This window comes from Gossypium hirsutum, chromosome D02 (assembly GCF_007990345.1).
Source record: "Gossypium hirsutum isolate 1008001.06 chromosome D02, Gossypium_hirsutum_v2.1, whole genome shotgun sequence".
Lineage (NCBI taxonomy): Eukaryota > Viridiplantae > Streptophyta > Magnoliopsida > Malvales > Malvaceae > Gossypium > Gossypium hirsutum.
This window is the reverse complement of record NC_053438.1, coordinates 29,193,085-29,215,065: the sequence shown is the minus strand read 5'-3', so window position 1 is coordinate 29,215,065 and position 21,981 is coordinate 29,193,085. Positions and strand designations below refer to the sequence as shown.

Here is a 21,981-nt window from a genome sequence, read left to right as displayed (position 1 = left end):
AGGGAGTTCAAGGAACTTTGGACTGCATTACCCTTGAATTTGGTCTGATCTGCAGTCTATTGTTCTGCTGATGTTTGTTTTATTTAAATGAGGCTGAAATAATTTTTTTCCGGTCGGCACTGAAAAAATGAAGGGGGAAAATGTGATAATAGTAAAAGTAAGGAAGTCTGTTGTCTTTTCAAGTGGAAAGTGTTTTCAATGTAGGAGAAGTGATGCTCATATTTGTGATGGTTGTAGTTAGCATCTTGTTTGTTCTTTTAGGTTGAGTATTGGATTTCTTCAAAAACTCATCCTTTTTCCTGGATATGGAGGCTTTAGAATTGAGTTGAGTGGGACCTGACTTTTTTGCACATCGTTTCTTCTTTCCCCCTCTTTTTTATTTTTCACTTTTCTATTCTGCAAATAGAGCCAATCCCAAGTGGAAATTTGCCTCCTGGTTTTGATCCAAGTACTTGCCGCAGTGTGTGAGTGTTTTCCTAGATTTTTTTTACTTCTTTTTCCCCTTTCTCCATTTTGTTTTGTTTGTGTATTGTGAGTCGCTTATTTCCCCTTCTTGCTTAAGCACCTACCCTAGTCACTTCTCTGCTTATAACTACATGAATTAGAGACACTTTCCTTCATGAGTCTGCTGATTGGATACGTTGCTATGGCCCTCTGTGCAAAATTCTAAGCTAATGGCTCTTTTAATTGATAGTTAAATGGTTTTTGGAATGTGATAGATGCTTGCATGTTCTTGCATCTTTTTAACAGCTTAGAAAGTTACTTATATAGTTTAATTTATCTCTTCTTTTTTCTGTTTTTTCTTTAACTTTTAGTTTTTGTTATTTTTGAGAAACTGCAGGTATGTGGGAAACATCCATTCACAAGTGACTGAACCACTACTCCAAGAGGTTTTTGCAAGTACTGGTCCTGTTGAAGGTTGCAAGCTTATCAGAAAGGAAAAGGTATTATTTTCAAGATTTTCCCTCTTCTTTTTTTCCCTTTATGAATCTGTGAGGGTGCACTAATTGAGCAATGGTTTTCTTGACTTTATCTCCCTTTTCCATTCACATACTGTTGTCAGATGATTGACAAATTTTCTTTCTCCTCCTACTGGAACAGTCATCATACGGATTCGTCCACTACTTTGATCGTCGATCAGCTGCTTTCGCTATATTGTGGTGTTTTTTGTGACTCAGGTTGTATGCGAGGAGATTTTTAGGTGTGTTGACCTTTACTTTCCTAGCTTTTGTTGCTATGCATATGTTTCACTTTGATTAATAAAACTTGACTTAGAAAATACAAAATCCGACTGATGAAAGTAAGTATTATTTTGGTTCATATGATTGTACTCGTGCAACTTAATTTATCTTTTAATGTGATATTATTATTATAGACAGCTAGGATGTGCAAACTTTGCTTCATTTTCTAGGAATATTATTATTAGGTTTCTCTGCCAAATATGTAAGTTCCAGTGACAAAATTTAGTTGTCTTTAAGATGTTCGAATGTGGTTGTTCGAATGGTTCTTAAAATTTTCCAAATGTGTCTTTAAGGTGCTCGAAAATGTCATATTAATGTTGCCCATGTATGATTTAATATTTTATCATTTGGAGCTTTAATATTTTAACACAAGTGATGTCAATTTCTTGTCTCGATAACATCTATCATGTTAAACTACATTTACATTTCGGATTTGATCTTTTTACTTTAAACAAGAACATTTTGGTTATATTTACTTTAAACAAATAACATTGTAAAGTGTTTGACTATGGCATGTTTGAGAAAATGATAGCATAGGTCAATTAAGATGTCTTATTAGTCTCCCAATTGAATTTCTCAAACACTAGTAAACTATTTTAATCGAGAATAGTCATATTGCTATATATCTACACTAGTAAACACTAGTAAACTGTTTGATAAGCATGGAAGTCAAACTGTTAGCAGATGATTAATTGGGATTGATCAAGTTTTAATAGTTGATTTCTACTGAGAATATGTGCAACTAGTGTTTCGACTAGCTTGTTTGTTTCATTTCTTGTTCGATTATTTGTTTAGTTGATTAAGGTGGTTGTAATAGTTAGTGCAAATCAGTTTATTTTGACTATTGTAATAGTTAGTGCAAAACAGTTTATTTTTATTATTTTTAATTTTAACTATTATTTTTCAATTATTATTCAAGTTTTAATTTTATTGTTATGGATTGGTTTTATGCATTTGTTTTTCAATTTACTAAATAATGCATTTGTTTATTTTTGTAATTCAAGTAAAGTTTGGATATTTTTTATTTTTAATATTCCAATTTATTAAATAATGCATTTGTTAAAATAAAAATAATTAAATGCATAAAACTAATTAAATTATATATTTAATTTAAATTATATTTTTTTATTTTTAATATTCCAATTTATTAAAATAAAAATAATTAAATTATATATTTAATTAATAAATACCGTTTAATAATTACAAAGTCTTTAATTGTTTTAATTAACAAAATATTGTTTTAATTAACTGTAATGAATATTAATAATAAATATGGAAACAACAAAATTTCAAATAAATCTTAAAATTACATTAAATTTTAATTTGATGTAGAATGTGATTTAAAAATTTTATTTTGGTGCAATTGTATAAATATATTTTAATTTTAATTCAATATATAGATGAAATTTTAATTTTAGCTCAATTATACATATACCTACAAAGCATCAACATAATACCATGATCAAAGATTTTGAAGACGAAGAATTTATGCAAATTGCTCTAGGCTATTTTCAAAATTTGTTCACCTCACAAGGATAGTCTAATTCTACATAAGGTTTTGGTTAATAGACTAAGACATGCCATTTGTGATTGTATTATCGAGGCCTAAAGTGCTTTTATATCATGATTTTAGTAAATTCATTTAAGAATATTTAATATTAAGAATTTTATTAAATTATATATTTTTATTAAATTATATTTAATAATAATTATTTTAAATTATATTTTAAATTATTATATATTATAATTTTAGTAAATTCATATAAGAATATTTAATATTAAGAATTTTATAAATTATATATATTTTTTAAATTATATTTAATAATAATTATTTTAGATTATATTTTATATTATTATATATTATGATTTTAGTAAATTCATATAAGAATATTTAATATTAAGAATTTTATAAATTATATATTTTTATTAAATTATATTTAATAATTATTATTTTAGATTATATTTTATAGTATTATATATTATGATTTTAGTAAATTCATATAAGAATATTTAATATTAAGAATATTATTAAATTATATTTAATAATAATTATTTTAAATTATATTTTATAGTATTATATATTATGATTTTAGTAAATTCATATAAGAATATTTAATATTAAGAATTTTATTAAATTATATTTAATAATAATTATTTTAAATTATATTATATATTATTATATCTTATGATTTTAGTAAATTCATATAAGAATATTTAATATTAAGAATTTTATAAATTATATATTTTTATTAAATTATATTTAATAATAATTATTCTAAATTATATTTTATAGTATTATATATTATGATTTTAGTAAATTCATATAAGAATATTTAATATTAAGAATTTTATTAAATTATATATTTTTATTAAATTATATTTAATAATAATTATGTTAAAATAGGATTAAATTATTTATTATTTATATTAATAATCTTATTAAAATTTAATAACAATAACAATAATCATCTACCTAAAAAAAATTCTACTAAGGGTGTTCTAGTCATTTTAGTTTTTTCCTTATGTTATTACAACATCATTCCATTCAACCAAACACAAGAATACTATTACAGTTCTATTCCATTCCATTCAACCAAACAATTGATTACTATTACGCCTCTATTCCATTACACCTCTATTTCATTATAGCGAACCAAACATGCCATTAATCAAAATTGTACCTTTTCGATTTGATGAATAATTTTATAATAAATTTAATAATGTGGGTTCACTTCGAATTAGAAAATTTTTCAAAAAAATTACCAGTGGAGTAATTTTGTAATTTCTCTAAACTTTTGGGTCAAGTTGTATATCAGAAAAATATCTCTAGAAATTTTCTAGAATAATCTCTTCAAGAATTTTCTCTCTATAACTTTCTCTTGAATTCAAGTGTGTGTAAATAATGACCCAATGCTCTCTTTATATAAAGAGACTTTAGAGAATTCAATTATAATTAAACTTAATCACTTTAATATTAATTTAATATAATATTTAAATATTAGATTAATTTAATATTAGATCTTATTAAAATAATAGTATGTTTATCTACAAGATAAACATTAAATTAAATTTAATATTAAGATAATCACTTTAATATTAAATTAATAAAATACTATTAAGATAAGTGTTAAATTAAACTTAATATTAAACTATTAAAATAATATTATTTTTGGAATAATTAATCTGAAATCAAATTCTCTGGTAGAGTCCCAGTAGGAGTGTATTCCACTGCTCAACAACCGATGACCAACCATCGTCGATCACCGGGATGCCATCGGCATCGTCGTGTTTGGTGATGCAGGTGTGACACCTTACGACACCTCGAGCCGGTTCTACTGCTGTCGATTCGGTCTGGGTTAATGACGACCTCAACTGGTCCGGTCTAGCCACAGGTTGGACCGTCGGCTTGGTTTCATATACCAGACTCGATTCAACCAATTTTTGGGTCTTAGTCTTGGTTTTGGGCTCACTAGCCTAATTTACGATCTTAGGTCCAATTTTCAAGTTCAATCCCATTGGGCCAATTGTATGACTTAAAAATTAACTTCCAAAAATATCATATTAATTTTAATTGATTTGATTAATTTAATTTTACTTGATCAAAATTAATTTTTCCAAAAATCACTTAGATTTTCCAAATTAATTTTTCTAGAAAATTCTTTAATCAAATTCTCTAGTTGAACAATTCTTACAACCAACTAACTTAATTCCACATCGAATAAACAAAATCAATTAAATTATTTCCAAAGTCATAAAATTTTCTTCTGATTCAAATTCAGTCCGATCGAACTTTTGTTAAGCTAGCAGAGGGACCAATCAAACATATACAATTAGGCTCTAGTGATTGCAATTATATCCAGAAGCATCGTTTTGATAATTCACAATTACTTAATCATGGAGTCAGTCCATAAGAAGTACAATGATTAAAAACTCATTATTGTATACTATTTACGAAAGCAATTCATCCAACTGCTTTTTCCAATGACCTCGTCATGTGTGTGTTACCCTAATATGATATCCTTGATTCCTTTGAGTTAAATCTATTCACTCAATACAATCCTATTTTATCTCATTGTCACCATTGTGTCTTCTTAATGATTAATATGATCACTGTCAACAAATGACTGTGATAAAATACTCGTTCGAGAACTAGCAACCCATGGCCACGTTCCATATTTATCAATCCTCATAATGACAATGAGAGGATATCATTAACTCTTTAATTGAACTATGGATTCCACTGTTGCTAGTAAAGTCCTGCCATACACAAGTCATGTACCCAACATACTGCTATAAGCTCGATCATCTTTAGAGCATAAGCCTCCACTTATATCAAAACACATAAGTTGCACATGCATCGTTAGTGACTAACTCAGGATTTAGGTAAATTACACATGAACGTCACAAGTGAATTAATTTAAAAACGGATTTAGAATTAATTCATCTTGGGTCCAGTCCAATGTATCATTCTACCAATGAAAACATTTATGTCTCTACTCGTGGAGTCAACTGCTTCGATAGTCAAGACTAGTCATCTCCCCATTTGGAATTGTAGACGACATAATAAATTTTCTCAGTATTTGAATCAAATGATCACTTTGATTCTTTTACAGGATTACAAACTCATTTAGATTATCTACTGAAGTAAGTTGTCATTCTCGCAATGTAAACGTTTTTTACAATACCACTTATCTTTAGTTTGAACTTTAGACAATCAATGAGATAATATTTGCTTGTCACAATTTCGCTATGCATGCAAAATATAAAAGACAGAAAAATACAAAAGACATAATAGTGAAATGTGAAATTAACTTTATTTATTTATTCATCATTCAAATAAATAGAAAACAATTATATGTTGACTACAATGTGGGCACATTTCCTAACAATCTCCCACTTTCCCTAGTGAAGTAAATGTGTAATGTTTCGCGTTCCAATATCCTTGACGTGTTTGTTAAAACTCATAGTTATAAGAGTCTTAGTAAACAGATCAACAATGTTATTTTTAGAAGCTACTTTCATCACATCTACAATTCCTTCGACTACTGCCTCTCATATCAAGTGAAACTTCTGATTGATGTGTTTGACCTCTTGTGACTTTTAATTTCCTTGGTATTTGCTATTGCAGCACTGTTATCACAATATAGTGTTTTAGATTTTTCCATACCAGGAATAATTTCAAGTTCGGTTAAGAACTTTTGAAGCCATATTGCTTATTTCGTTGTCTCATAAGTAGCCACACACTTAGCCTCCATAGTAGAGTCAGCAGTACAAGTTTGTTTTACACTTCTCCATACTATGGCTCTACGGCCTAGAACGAATACATTTCCCATCGTCGATTTCCTCGAAACTTTACAAGTTTGGAAGTCTGAGTCTATGTATCCAATAGGAGTAAGGTCCTCCCCAAAATACACAAGTATATAATCCCTGGTTCTTTTAAGATACCTTAATATATGCTTTACAACTTGCCAATACCTGAGACCTGGATTCGCCTAATATCGACTGATCGTTCCTACCGTGAAACAAATATCTAGATGTATGCAAAGCATTACATACATAAGCCTTCCAACTACCGAAGCATATGGAACCTTACTCATATGCTCTCTTTTTTTTTTTACTTTTTTTAGGACAGTCATATAAAGAAAGATGAAAACCTGATGCAGTCGACTGAATACCTGACTTTACGTTGACCATTGCAAAATGTTCTAGCACCTTATCGATGTATGAAGCTTGAGATAAAGCTATCGTTTTATTCTTTTAATCCCTAAGGATTCAAATTCCAAGAATATAACTAGTTTTACCTAAGTCCTTCATGCTAAACTGTTGAGCTAACAACAGTTTAACCGATGATAATTCTCCTACATCGTTTTCAATAAATAGAATGTCATCGACATACAAAACGAGGAATACCACTTTTTTGTCCTTTATATGCTTATAAACACAAGGTTCATCAACCTTTTTCTCAAATCCAAAATTATTAATCATTTGATCAAATATTTTATTCCATGAGCGGGACGCCTACTTAAGCCCATAAATGGATCTTAGTAGTTTGCAAACTTTTTTGCTCATTTCTTTTGACAACATAACAAGTAGGTTGAGCCATGTAAATGTCTCATCAAGATAGTCATTCAAGAATGCTGTCTCGACATCGATTTTTAGATCTCATAATCTAGAGTAACAACAATGGATAAGAGTATTTGGATAGACTTGAGCATGGCTATCGGAGAAAAGATCTCATCATAATCGATGCATTCTTTCTATTTGTAGTCTTTCCCTACAAATCTAGCTTTGTGTGTTTCCACTTTCCCTTCCACATTTCTCTTCTTCTTATAGATCCACTTACACCTTATGGGTTTAATCCTAATTGGTAAGTCTACAAGTTCCCACACCATAGTGGAATTCATAGAATCCATCTCAGTACACATGACCTGTTTCCAGAGCTTGGAATCAATGTCCTACATAGCCTCATTGTAAGTGAGTGGATCATCATCCTCATGATTGACTTCAGTATTATAAATACTACCATGATAGATGAAGAAGTTTGGTTTCTTATAAACTCTCCCACTACAACGGATTCCCTTATGCTATTGATCGTTTGTAGGTTTTTCTACAACTTTCTCGAGAATTGAACTTGGTGATTGTTCTGCCACTCTTGAAAGTTCTTCGAGTACTACTTTACTTCACAGCTTAAAGTTATCCATGTAGTTTTCCTCGAGGAAAGTAACATGAGTAGAAACTTTAATCGTATTGTCTTTTAGATTGTAGAATAATCATTCATTTATTCCTTTTGGATATCCTACAAACATACACAATTCTGTCTGTTCATCCAACTTCTTTGCATCCTTATTCGGAACGTGTGCTGGACAACCCCATATTCTAAAGTGATTTAGAGCAGGTTTCTTTCCATGCCATAGTTCATAATGTGTCTTACAAGAGAACTTGGTTGGCACATCGTTCAAAATATAGTAAGCCATTTGTATTGCATATCCCCATAAGGAAGTAGAAAGCTGTGAATATCTTAACATTGAACAAACCATGTCAAGCAAGGTTCTATTCCTTCTCTCAACTATGCCATTCTGTTGTGGAGTTCCCAGCGCAGTTAATTGGGATAAAATCTCATTCTCTATGAGGTATCCTAAAAACTCATTGGAGAAATATTCCCCATCTCCATTGGACCAAAGATTCTTTATGGATAAATCTAATTACTTTTCCACTTCCGCATGGAACTTTCAAAGTTTATCAAAAATTTCACTGTTACGGTGCAGTAGATACTTATATCCATATCGAGAATAGTTGTTGATAAAATTCATGTAATAATCGTAACTTTCTCGGGCACTGATGCTTATGGGACCACATACATTAGTGTGTACAAGTTTTAAAGGTTGGTTGGCCCTTGTACCTTTCGCATTAAAAGACCTCTTAGTCATTTTACTTTTCAAGTAAGATTCACATTGTGGAAGACTAACTTCCTTAAGCATACTTAGGGGACCATCTTTCACGAGTCTAGTGATTCTTTCTTGGTTAATATGACCAAGTCTTAAGTACCATAGGTACCCCTCATTAGAGTAAGAAGTTTTAAGCTTTTTATTCACTATTTCAATTTGATGTATCGAATAGTTATTTGGTTTGATAAAGTAGAGATTATTTTCCATCCATCATTTACAGATTAATGAACGATTTCTATGAATAGAAATCTCTTTATTGAATGCCAAGGTATAACCGTTATAAAATAAACATGCTACATAAATTAAATTCCTCTTAAAATGAGGTACATAAAACACGTTCTTTAAAACAATCTTCCTAAAATTGTCAAAGTGTAAAATAACTTCTCATATTGCTTTGCCTGAATCATAACTTCCATCTTTGGTCTACAACTGAAGGCTCCTGTCATGCAGGCTTCTTGTTTTGTTGAACCCTTATAACTAAACATACACATAATGAGTGGCTCTAGAATCAATAACCCAGATGTCAATTAATTCTTGCCCTAAGCAAGCTTCAACCACAAAGAGTTCCATACCTTTTCCTTTTTCAGCCAGGTAATCCAAATATTCCTTACAGTTTGATTTGAAATGCCCTTTTCTATTGCAAAAGAAACATTTGATCTTTTTAGGATCTTTTGACTTCTTAGCCTTCTTCCTATCCACACGAGGTGGAACTGAAGCCTTAGTTGATTTCTTCTTTCCCTAAGCTTTTTGTTTCCCCTTAGAGGACGAGGGGCCTATAGTTAAGTTTGCCTCAGGTTTCTCCTAGATCGGCTTACCACCATTCAGCATCAACTCATAGGATTGTAATTCTTTCATGAGTTAAGTCAAGGTAAGCGCCTTTTTCCCTAAGTTGTAAGTGACCCTAATGTAATATCTCATTTTTCAGTGGTGTAAAAAATAGTGGTTTTGAGACCACAACTTTGACATGTCGATTCGTAAATATTAAAACGAACATTAAATGATTAATATTTATGAGGTCATTAGAATCGTATTAAATTTTAGTTAAGAAATTTTATGTTTAGATAGTTAATTAAGTAAAAATGACTAAATTGTAAAAGTGGAGGAAGTTGGTTTCCATTAGTTAAAAGTATTAAATTGATAAAAGAAGTTAAACATAGGGATTAGTAGGGTTATTAAACTATATAGAATGGTGGTGGACAAAAATGGGTAAGATTTTGGTAACTTATTAAGTTAAAAAAATAAGGGTAAATGAGTAAATTAGTAAATAAATAAATTTAAGTAAAAGATGAAATAAAATTTCATCATTTTTCCTCAAGCCATAGTCGGCCAAGCTTGGTAGAAACACAAATTTTAGAAGGGTAAAGCTCGATCAAGCTAGGGTTGGAGATTGTAAGTGATTTTTTTCCCGTTTTTAGTAATTTTTATATTTTTGAGTTCGTATTAGCTTAACTTAGCTAACCAAAAGACTAATTTGTAAAACTATCAAATGTTATTGATTGTGCCATTGATGAGTTGAGTTATTTTCTTGAAGCTTTTGAAAGATTTCTAAGCTTTGTTGTTTGATTGGACTGTTTTGTAAAATAGTTTTTGATGATTTTAATGTTTAAAGACTAAATTGCTAAAACAATGAAATTGCTTGTACTTGAAAGGAAATAAATGCAAGTAGGGGCTGGTATGAGGCCATGGAAGAATCGACTAGGTTTGGGTGTAAAAAATGGTAATTTGCATGTTTTGGGCTTAGGGATTAAATTGAATAAACGTGAAAAGTTGAGGGCAATTTTGTAAAATGTCAAAAAAGACTAAGTTGTATAGAATGATTGATTTTGGCTATTTATTTCATTAATTGAATGAAACTATTGTTTTAGATCACGAGCGTGTTGACGATCGTGGAAAAGAAAAGATCGCGGAGTAGTTCCTGTGCTTTTGCGATTACTGCAAACCAGTTCGACAAATTCTTTTTTTGTAAGTATGTTATAATTTATTTCATTACACTTGCCTTACTAGTGATTTGAAATATTTTTGTGCTCTAAATAATGGATTTAACGATGTTCGATAGTGAAATTGAACGTATTGAATGTACTAAGATAGGCCTCGTGCCTAGCAGGCTATATGCCGGTGTTTTAAATGGGCTTAGTGCTTAGCAGGTTATAAGCCAGTGTAATATTTTGGGCCTTGAGCCTAGCAGTTTTTAAGTCGAAATGTTTCAGGCCTTGTGCCTAGCAGGTTTTGTGCCGGTGAATGATTCATTCTAAATATCGATGAATAAAGAATTCGTTAAATGATGACTTAGAAAAGGATCGAAATCATTATACTATTCATTATTCACTTGCTATGAACTTTGTCTGACAGGATCTGAGATGTTCTAAACGAGTGTTTATTGTGTTATGTTTAATTTGGTAAGATTATCGTTTGATTTAGAACTTACTAAGTTTCAAGCAAACTTACTTCTGTTTGTCCTTTGTTTTGTAGATTTCGTTTTGCTGTTGGGAGATTAGATCAAGCTTAAAGAAACACACTATCTTAAGGAATCTTTGGTAGATTTTGGATAACTTGGTTATGTGGCATGTAATAGGGCTATTGAGTATATTTGTGATTGTATATGTGTAATGGTTGTGTGTTTTGATTGCCATAGATTTGTGGTCTAAGTTAATTACAGTTTGAGTGGCATGAGTTGTATTGTGTTGTGGCATATGCAAGAGTGTGAATGAGTATAGAAATTGGTGTGGTTTTTTCATGAATGAGTAATGTACTTTGGTTGGGAAAGTAAGACTATGAATGTGCTTTGTGGCTTGTATGTTCAAATAAAGAAATGAATTGTTTAGGTGTTTGAGTTGTGGTGTCATTGATGGCACATTGGTTTTGCATATAGGCTACTTGCTTTGGCATGTTTAGAGCATATTTGATTGCATTTTGAAGGTTTTTATGCATGTGCTTTGATAAGTCCAAGTATATAAACATTTAGGTATGAAAAAGGGCAAGATTTTAGGTCAATTAAGGTTGCACACAGCCTGGACACGGGTTATCACACGACCGTGTGTCTCACACAAGCTGAGACACGGGCGTGTGACCCAAGTTAGTGAGTTACATGGTCTGGCACATGGGTTGAACATGGGTGTGTGGTCCAAGTCAGTGAGTTACACGGTCTGGCACACGGTTGGGTAATGGGCGTGTAGAATGGCTACATTGGCGTGTAGAATGGCTACATGGGCGTGTAGAATGGCTACACTGGCGTGTGGGGGAGACACGGCTATGTGACCCATGTAGGTAAAATTTTCCAGTTTTGTCCTTAACATTTTGATTTGTATCGATTTGGTTCTTGTTTGTTCATAAGCCTATTTTAGGGCCTCGAAGGCCTGGTTTAAAGCCCATTCAAGTATGTTTTAATCTGAAACGTGTCATATTTATTAGTAGGGAATTTAATTGATGAACGAATGATCTATATTATATGAATATTCTAATATGACGACAACTCTCTGTAACCCTATTTCGGGGACAAAAACGGGATATGGGTGTTACACCTAAAACCAGTAAACTCCTTGGTTAAAGATTTGAACACTATTTCAATCTGAGTGTTCACGTCTAGTTCAGCCCCATTGTCTTCCGATTCCACAAAGAATCCCATAAGCTTAAGCAAATGTTCTTTGACTGAAGTGCTAGTTTTCTGTTGAGAAATCATCAAATTTGTAATAGCGAATTGGAGCCAATGCGACTTGGCCTCTGAGCAAATCCTCCAAATTTATCATGATCTCTTTGGCTGTAAAAAAAATTCTTATGTTGTTTTTGCAACACACTACTCATGCTCACTAACATTTAACATCGAGTGATCGAGTCAGAATCTCTCCAGCAATTTCTCGCTTTGGGCTGAGCTTCAAGAGGGCACATTTCGTCAAGAATGAATTTGTGTTTCTCATAGTTGAGAACTATCAGAAAGTTATGTTTCCATTCTCAAAAGTTATCCCCATTTAATTTATTCTTAGTAAGAATGCTAATAAGAGGAGTAGTAGACATATTTGAAATGAAAAGAAATAAAGATTTCACTAATTACTATATTTGTATTAAGCAAATATTTTTGATTTCAGCAAAATATGAATAATGTTGTATGATGCATGCGTCTTGTATTAAAACCTTGAAATTTTTTTTCGTTGCTATGATCATTCTCACACCCATCAACCATGTTGCATTGGGGTCTCATAATTAACTAGCAAGAACATGGATTACATCCAATTAGTTTGTGAATCTTAATTTTCAAGACTCCACACAAACTAACAACCGTTTAATGTTTGGCCATCATCTCTTGCTTAAATATCATTTCTTGGGAAACTATTTAATAAGAGATGATCTTAAGTGTGTAACCATTGACTCAACACCCATCATAAACATGCTTTCATTTATGAGTCATCTTGGGACAATCTCTCTGAAAGTCATGCATGACTAGTTGTGCTTAAAAGAAAATCCCATCTAGTGAACCCAGATGACAAAGTTTAACTTGGGCTGTGACCAGGGTAGGAATTGGCTCGAAAATTTATCATGCTACCACTTAGGGACCATTAATGGAGGCCGTAGGTCTTGTTTAAGGATATTTTTCAACTCAATATTTTAAAAAAATGTAAGGTTTTTGTTCCCAAATTTCAAGAATGATCATACAATAATCCTAGTGGCATTTTTACTTAATCTAAATGACATGCTTCTAATATATGCATGGCATGCTATGGCAATTTTATAATATTCACATTCATTCGCAAGTATCAATAAATCATAAAAATAAACAATTTTGAATATCCACAGTTTTTCTTTTAAGGGAAAAACCGAATAAGTGAATGCAAACCGTGCACCAGGTAGGGTCCTAGGAAAGGGAGGTGAGTCAAATTTGACCACTTAAAAATTAAGCCTTTCCTAGCCAGAGCAAATCCCAAACATGCACTTTCTAATTACCACACTTCTTACAGTTATCGAATAACCTAAAGAAGTGAATAAAAGAATACAACACATGTATTTTCTCATTACCACACTTCTTATTTTTAATTGATCAACTATGGATCATATCATATATATATCAGAATTATAACATTACATAATATAAATATTATAAACAATTATAAAATAGATATATAATGAGATATGTAATTAAAATAAAATTGCCAACTAAAGTTTCCATGGTTCTATTTCTAGAAAATAAATAGAAAAATAAAATTACATAAAATTTAAGTGGACGATCTTGTGTTTCTTAAAGTATCGCCATCGAAGAAAGTCCTAAGGTTTAGGCGTAAAGGAAAGCTAAGCCCATGGTTCATTGGTCCCTTCGAAGTGGTAGAAAGAATTTGTCTAATAGCTTATCAACTCAAGTTTCCCTGTAAACTTGATCAAATACATGATGTGTTCATGTGTCAATGCTAAGGAAGTATCGAATAGACTCATCTCATGTAGTAGCAACAGATGAATTTGAAGTGCTACCTGATTTGAGTTTTGAGGAAGAACCACTAAAGATTATAGCTTACGAAGTGAAAGTCTTGCGAAGCAAAAGGATTCCTTTAGTCAAGGCGTTGTGGTGAAACCATAAGACCAGTGAAGCCACTTGAGAAACAAAAGAATTAATGAAACAATAGTATCCTCAATTATTTAATGAAGAACATTTGAAGGACAAAATGTCTTAACTGGGGGAGAGTTGTAACAACCCAAGGCCGAGTCTGGAAGTTTTGGTATTGCAAGTGAGGGGTCGCCAATGTTTTGACGAACTAGGGGTCACCAAGTCTGGCTGAGTATCCCAAAGGAAATTTGATTAGCGTGATACTATCCACCCAAATGACGTTTCTGGTGCACTCGTAGGGCACATAGGCAACGATAGGATGTAAGGTAAGGGATGTTCTCTGAAAGGTATGTGTATGTGTAGAAGGGGAGATTGACGGAGAAATTAAGGGTTATTGGGTTATAAGAGATTTCGCCAAAGTTAAGGTACACCCACTTTGTCTAGCTAATGTATAAGTTACATACTAATGAGATAGTTAGGAGTGAACGATGAGCCAGATAGAAGATATGAAAAGATTTTTGGATTATTGTACACACTTCTTTACAACTTGAAGTCACTAATAAGGGCAGTCTTGAAAGTTAGAGACACGTGTCAAGTTCCACTATGAGAACAAGGTTTTATATATTTAAGTGAGCTTTTGAAGAAAGAAAAGTTAGCTTCTTCTTTCTGTTGAAAACACTATTTTTAACTTGTTTTGAAGCTGATCAGGAATCTGTTTTGCTAAACTAAACCAAAGGATTTGGGTTTTTACATAGGGATTGTTTTCTGATCCCGAGTAAGTATTCTAGACTCACATGTAGCCTTGTTGTGAGAGTATGTGTGACAGCCCTAAAATGACCCTAGTCGGAAAGCGGTTTCGGGACCGCTAAACCGAGTCACCAAATTATTTGAATATGATATTTATTGTCTAAAATATGTGAATATGAATGTGTGAAAGTTTTGAGCTTCGATTTAGTCGATTGCATGTGAATTTAGTAATAGGACTTATGTGTGACACTTTTGAAATGTGATAGGTTAATCCATAAGGATCTATTAGTGCATGTAATCAAAAGGGTGGACTTGCATGTCAATTTCCCCCATTTAATTACTAGTGGCCAGCCATGACAAAGGGTGATGGGCAAAACATGTCATAAAACATGTTGTGCTAATGGTTTATGGGAGAAAGGATAAAATAATTTAATGGGAAGGTAAATGATGACAAAAAAAATGTGTGTGGTTGCCCCCCCTTCCATTGCCGTGAATTGAAGGAAGAAAACAAAAGAAAAAAAAATGTTCATCTTCTTCTCCTACCTCTCTCAAGCCGAAACTAACCAAGAAATGGAAGAAAGCACACCTAAGGCATTCGGCCATCTTGTGTGGGGGGAATTAAGGTATGATATCATGTGATTCTTTTGGAATTTTTGTGAAGTTGAGTTTGTTTTGGTGCTCATAACATGACCCATGTGTTAATTTTTGAGTTTGTGTTGCAAGAAACATTTGGTTATGTCCTTATATGTCAAATTGATGATAAATTTTTGATATTTGGTGAATGAATATGGGTTTCGGTCATGGTAGATAACAAAGAATGTGGTTGTTGTTCTTGTTAATTTGGATGAATTTTGGTGGATAGGTGCTTGAATCAAACAAATGATCATGTGTGTACACTAGGTGCTAGTTGAGAAGAATCGGTCACTATATTGGAGGCCATTGCCGAATATGAGTTTAGTTATTGAGTTGATGGAATAAAAGAATGCTTAAAGATGTGTCACAACAAATTATATGTTAAGCTAAGGTTGTTAAATTATCAATCTTTCTTCCTAGCCGAATATGTGTTTATAAAGTTGAGTTGTTAAATAGATTTTGAAGTTAGCCCATGCATTTATTTTTGAATTTAAGAAGAATGATACATTCGACTACGCTTTGATGTGCTTGGATTGTTGTTCATTGAGTAAATGATTGAGGAATGGTTAGAAGAATTTGAATGCTAAACTAGTTGATTTGTTTGATGATATATATATGTATTCGGCAATGGGATAAAATGTGTATTAAGGTAAGTTTCATGGTGATTATGCTTGTGATGTTGGGTTAATATTCGGCATTGAGTAATGTGGGGTAAGGTGATTAATTGGCTATGAAATTAGCTAAATTGAATAGGTATGTTTAATAATATGCTTAGTATAATGTATGATCTTATAACTCGGTTTGGTATTGAGATAAAGGTTAGATGTATGATTGGATTTTGGTATGTGTTAAATTGGTCAATCAAAGATTAAATGATATGTGATTGCCAAATGTGATTGTTAAGTGAATAATATTAGTTAAGTACTTAAGCAAATCTATTGTTTTACTTAAGCTTAAGAGCAAAGAGGATCAAAGTCGGATAGGGGAAAAGAGAAAGTAAACGAATAGCCGTGGACATCTAATCGTCGACCACTTCCGAGGTAAGTTTTAAGTGATTAAACGTTGAGTAAATTCAATCATAATAGGACATAATGAGTTGATTTAATAAGATATGATGTGGCCATGATATGTCTTAAACTCAAATGGTAAGTTCATATGTGTTTGGACTTGGAAAGTTAAGAGCAAATTGTAATAATTTGCTTTGGACAGCAGCAGTAACGTGATTTTAGAAAATCACTATAAATTGTTGGTGTGGAATTATAGGCCGAATAAAATATGTAATCAAGGCTTAATTAGTCTAGTTTCTTATAAAATAGACCTTGTGAGCAAACAAATTTCCTATTAAGAGATATTTAAAGTTGTGTGAGACGGTGTCAGAATGACTCCGAAATCCCCTGTTCTGTTTTTAGAAAATCATTATAAATTGTACAAAAATGGTTATAAGATAAAATTTATATGCTTAGACTCCTTAATGAGTCTAGTTTCAAATGAAATCAGATAAAACACATTTTGAATTCTGTAAAATGAGAAATTTGATTCGTAGTGAAGAGTGGTCAGATTAGTCAAACAGTGAAACAGGGGAAACTTTAAGAAAAATCTGGTATTGATTGGCCAAACCTAAAATTCTTAAAATTTTATTGATGGAAGATATACGAGTCTATATTCAGGGAAAATTAACGGCAAGTGATTTGGAGTTTTGTAGCTCCAATTATAAATAATTTAGTGACTACTGCTCAGGAAAACAGGTCGTAGTGAATATGTGAATTTGCTGTAAACATGGATAAAACTTGTTTTAGTTACTCATAAGCTATTGATTAAACCCATACGTGAATTCTAAATCGTGATATTGTAAAACGATACATGAGTGTTAGATGGATCTTTGATATTAAAATTTGTGAAATTGTAAGTTTATGAGTATTCGAATATGAAATGATAGTATGACGTGAAATTGAATTATTCATTGGGAAATGATTAATGTAGATTCGGCCAAGACAATGTGTATACATGATAGTATATGTGATATGTGAAGTATATTTGGATAATTGTGATGTGAAAGTGTATATATGTGATAAGGCCGAATGGCCAATGTGATGAATGTGAAAGTGTATATATGTGATGAGGCCTAATGGCCGATGTGATGAATGTGAAAGTGTATATATGTGATAAGGCCTAATGGCCGATGTGATGAATATGAAAGTGTATATATGTGATAAGGCCGAATGGCCAATGTGATGAATGTGAAAGTGTATATATATGTGATAAGGCCTAATGGCCGATGTGATGAATGTGAAAGTGTATATATGTGATAAGGCCTAATGGCCGATGTGATGAATGTGAAAGTGTATATATGTGATGTGGCCTAATGGCCGATGTGATGAATGTGAAAGTGTATATATGTGATAAGGCCTAATAGCCGATGTGATGAATGTGAAAGTGTATATATGTGACAGAGCCGAGTGGCCAACGTGATGGATGTGAAAGTGTATAAATGTGATAAGTCCCGAAGGGCAATTGTGTCAGTACTATATCCGAGTTAAAACCCCGCAGGCTTTATGCGAGAGTATTATCCTGATTAATGTCCGTAGGCTTCGTGCTCGTACTATATCCGAGCTTTAAAGACCCGACGGCTAAATGCTAGGATTCAAGTAAGACTTTGATATTGAGTATCTGCATTAAGTTACCATCAAATAAGTATTATGTATTCAAGATGTTCAGGTACGTATTACTTACTCATGGTGGAGTGATTTCGAGGTGAATTATCAGTATCAAAGAGGTAGGTAAATGTGATTAATATTATAACTCCAAATGTGAGAATGTGCTTTGGAAATATTTGACCATCTTGGTCATTATTATTCGAAAGTATATATGTGGCAGCCAAGTGTTGCGTTTAATGATATTATAGATCGAGATGAAGCTCTAGATTAACTTCATCGAACAGTTGAAATGAATGACCAATAATAGTGATTGAGAACAATTTGTCTTGCTTAAAACTTACTAAGCATTAAATGCTTACTCCGTTATTTGAATCTCTGTTTTATAGATTTTGGTTCGTCAGCTATCGGACTCGGGATTATTGAAGTCGAAGTCGCCCACACTATCAAAGCCCTTTTGGTACACTTTTGGTTGAACTCTGAAAATGGCATGTATAGGACTACCCTTTTGTAGTGGGTCATGGACCCTTTGGATTCGTATAATTTTGGATAGCCATGCGAAAATGGCTTATATAAGTTTGAGCATAATGTTATAATCATTTGGTATGGATATGGTTATTGAGAGGTGTGGATATGCTTAACAAGGATTGGCCATGGGAATGGTTAATCACTATCATAATTTGTGCTATTTATGCTAAAAGGGCTAGTTGAATCATGGAAACTATGAAATAGGTAAAGTCTACCTTAAAGGCAGATGCTGACAGCAGCAGTGATGTAGATTTGGAAAATCACTAAAAATAGTAGGAATATAATTAAATAGTGAATAAATTATTTAAATGAACCTTGATGAATCCACTTTCATATGGAAGAAACGAAACGGTCATATGAGTGGTATGTTAAGAGATAATTAGGTTTTCGTGAGACAGGGCCAGAACGGTTTCTGGATTCCCTGTTCTGACTTTGGAAATTCATTATAAATTAACCAGAGATAATTAGGAGTCATGCCATATATGTATAGATTCCTCTTTGAGTCTAGTTTCTATAGAAACAAACGGCATCAGCATTGAAGCCCTGTACAGGGAGATATCCAAATCGTAATGCATGAAGGTCAGTGTAGTCGCACCCTGTAACAGGGGAGACATTAACTAATAAACTGTACTAATTGGCCCGACCAAAAATTCTAGAAAAAAATATGTAGATGGAAATATGAGTCTAGTTTCAGAGAAAAATTACGAAACCGATTTTCGAGTTTTAGAACTCAAGATATGATTTTTAAGGTGACAGTGACACAGTTAGCCAACTGCCTGGAAATTTTTAAATTGGACTGCAAAGAAGTGATTTAAGTCTGCAAACCCCTCGTGTCCGACTCCGGCGACGGACTCGGGTACGGGGTGTTACAGTATGTTTGTTTATGTATTCGTGAATATAAAAATGAAGAAGAAAAACCTTGCATGATGGTTATTTGGGTTTCAGAAGAAAATAAAAGTTATATGAATAATTCTAATGGAATACCTATGTCTTATAAGCAGTGATTTCTGAGAGTTCGAGGATGGATGTTCGGACTTGGAGATCAAGTTACTGTTCGTGGGTATTAAGTGAGTCCCTAGATTGACTCTTGCATATGTATTATGCTTATCTAGAAACTTGTATGCTAAGTGGCCAAAGCATAAGATTGAAGCTAGTAAAGTATGATGTGACAAATCTGATAAGAAATGTATGACTTATGAATTTGAATGACTATGGCATGCTTATGTCTAAAAGTAAGAACAAGTCTAATAGGAAGTGCATGTGTATCTGGTAAACATAAGAATATCTGTCATGAGCGAGTCGATGCATGATGAGTCTGGATCTATCTCTAAAGTCGTCAAAGGGGTTCGTCAGGACTAAAAACACGAATCTCTAACAGGACAAGTCTATAACACTGAATAAGACCATATCATGTAAGATCGTAACTGGTGGGTTATGACATTATATGAAAAGAAGACCATATCGTGTAAGACTGTAACTGCTGAGTTATGACATCATATAGGAAAATTTAATGAAGGTTATTACCTAATGTGGTCGTCTGTGTGTCCTAGAATGATGAGGGGCAAACCTCATTAAGTATGAGTTTAGAAAAATCCTTATCGTTTAAAACGTCAGTAAAAGGATATCCTTTGTGGAAAAACTCTGGAAAGGTAAACCTTTGTGGCGAACCTGTAAAAGGACAACCTTTGTGGCAAAACTCTGAAAAGGTAAGTTTTTATGGTAAGCCTATTAAAGGATGCCTTTGTGGTGAGTACTTAATAAAAGGATGCCTTTGTGGCAATCTCTGGCTAAGGAAGCCTTTGTGGCTATCTCTAAAAGGGAATGCCTTTATGGTGCCATCTAAAGAATGACCCTCGTGGCAACCATTTGAAAGAAACACATCTGTGACAGACTCTGAGTGAAAAAAAGGAACCCATGGTGAACTATGATAAAACGACGTATGAGTTCTTCTGAAGGAGTGATAAGTATGGTGAACTCTGAAAGAAAAGCTCCATAAGAAATGTTATGGCTAACCCAGAATAGTAGCATGTTAAGAACAGCAAAACTATAGTGCGCCAGAGTATGTGACGAACCTAGAACATTTTGTTTGAAAGGCTCTCTACAACTGGAATGGTTAAGGAATCACGAAAGAATAAGATGGGGAATGCAAGAGTGGTACAGAAGATATAAAAGGCAAGATATGACTTCAGTACAAAGCATGACACCCATGGTATAATGAATAGAATATAAGAGATGTATCCGCTAGAGTTAAGTTGAAGAATAACAGATAAGGAGATTGATAATAGAGTTCTCGAATAAGATTAAGGTAAAAGAGCATTTACTTATTAAGTTCTCATGAACTTACCTCTATGCTTTCATGTCACAGGTAGACCTGCTCATGGGCTGGGCTACCCAACTCTGCCCGAAGACCCACCCTAAAATGGGAGGGTTTGGGCAAAAATATAGATTCAAAAAATGGACTTGGATAAAAAATAAGGTTCGTTTTCTAAACGGGCCAGCCCGACCCGAATTATATAATAATTATTTTATTTAATTATTTTTAATGTTTAGATTTAGCTTTAGCTTTACCTCTCGTGCCATTCCCCATTATTCCCAATTCCAAAATCAAAATCCCCAACCTCACCACCTCTACTAGTCTAATGCCGCTGTTCGTCGGCGCCGCTCACCATCTCCACCTCCCACCTACTTCCTCTATCGGCGGTGACTATTACACCTACTTCCTCGATCGCCGATGACTATTACTCAGGTAAGAATTTGAGAGTCTTTTGATTCTTTGATTTCTTTCGTGAAATTCCAGGGACCCATTTTAGAATCAAGGCTTATTTTTTCATGGGTTGTCGTTTAATCTTTTGTTTGTTTGCATTTTCACTTTTAATTGGCGTGGCTTGTTGGTAAGGGTTAATTTTTCTCTTTTAATTTTATATGTGTTAATTTTCTTTTATCAAAAATTCATCTTATTACGTTTAGTTTATGAATTATAATTAATTTATTGAACTTTAGTTTTTTCTTCTTCTTTTAATTAAATTGATTGCTTTTTTTATCAGATAATGCTGTTGGTTTTCAGGATATGTGCAATTGTTTAATTATTTTCCTTCATTTTCATTTTCTATTTTCTATTTTCTATTTTAAATATATTATTATTGGAGTTTTGACTGCTTGCAATGTTTGGATGAATGTTGAATCTCTGTTATGTGTCATATCCTTTTTAAGCT

The 21,981-nt window shown here is 32.5% G+C and overlaps 1 long non-coding RNA gene across 1 annotated transcript; it reads left to right on the top strand.

The window, feature by feature from the left end:
• Window positions 1-399: 399 nt before the first annotated feature.
• Window positions 400-1,168, top strand: LOC107908388 (uncharacterized). Its single transcript, XR_001687005.2, has 3 exons — window positions 400-464; window positions 842-944; window positions 1,102-1,168. It is a non-coding gene; the product is annotated as an uncharacterized lncRNA (long non-coding RNA).
• The last annotated feature ends 20,813 nt before the right edge of the window (window positions 1,169-21,981 follow it).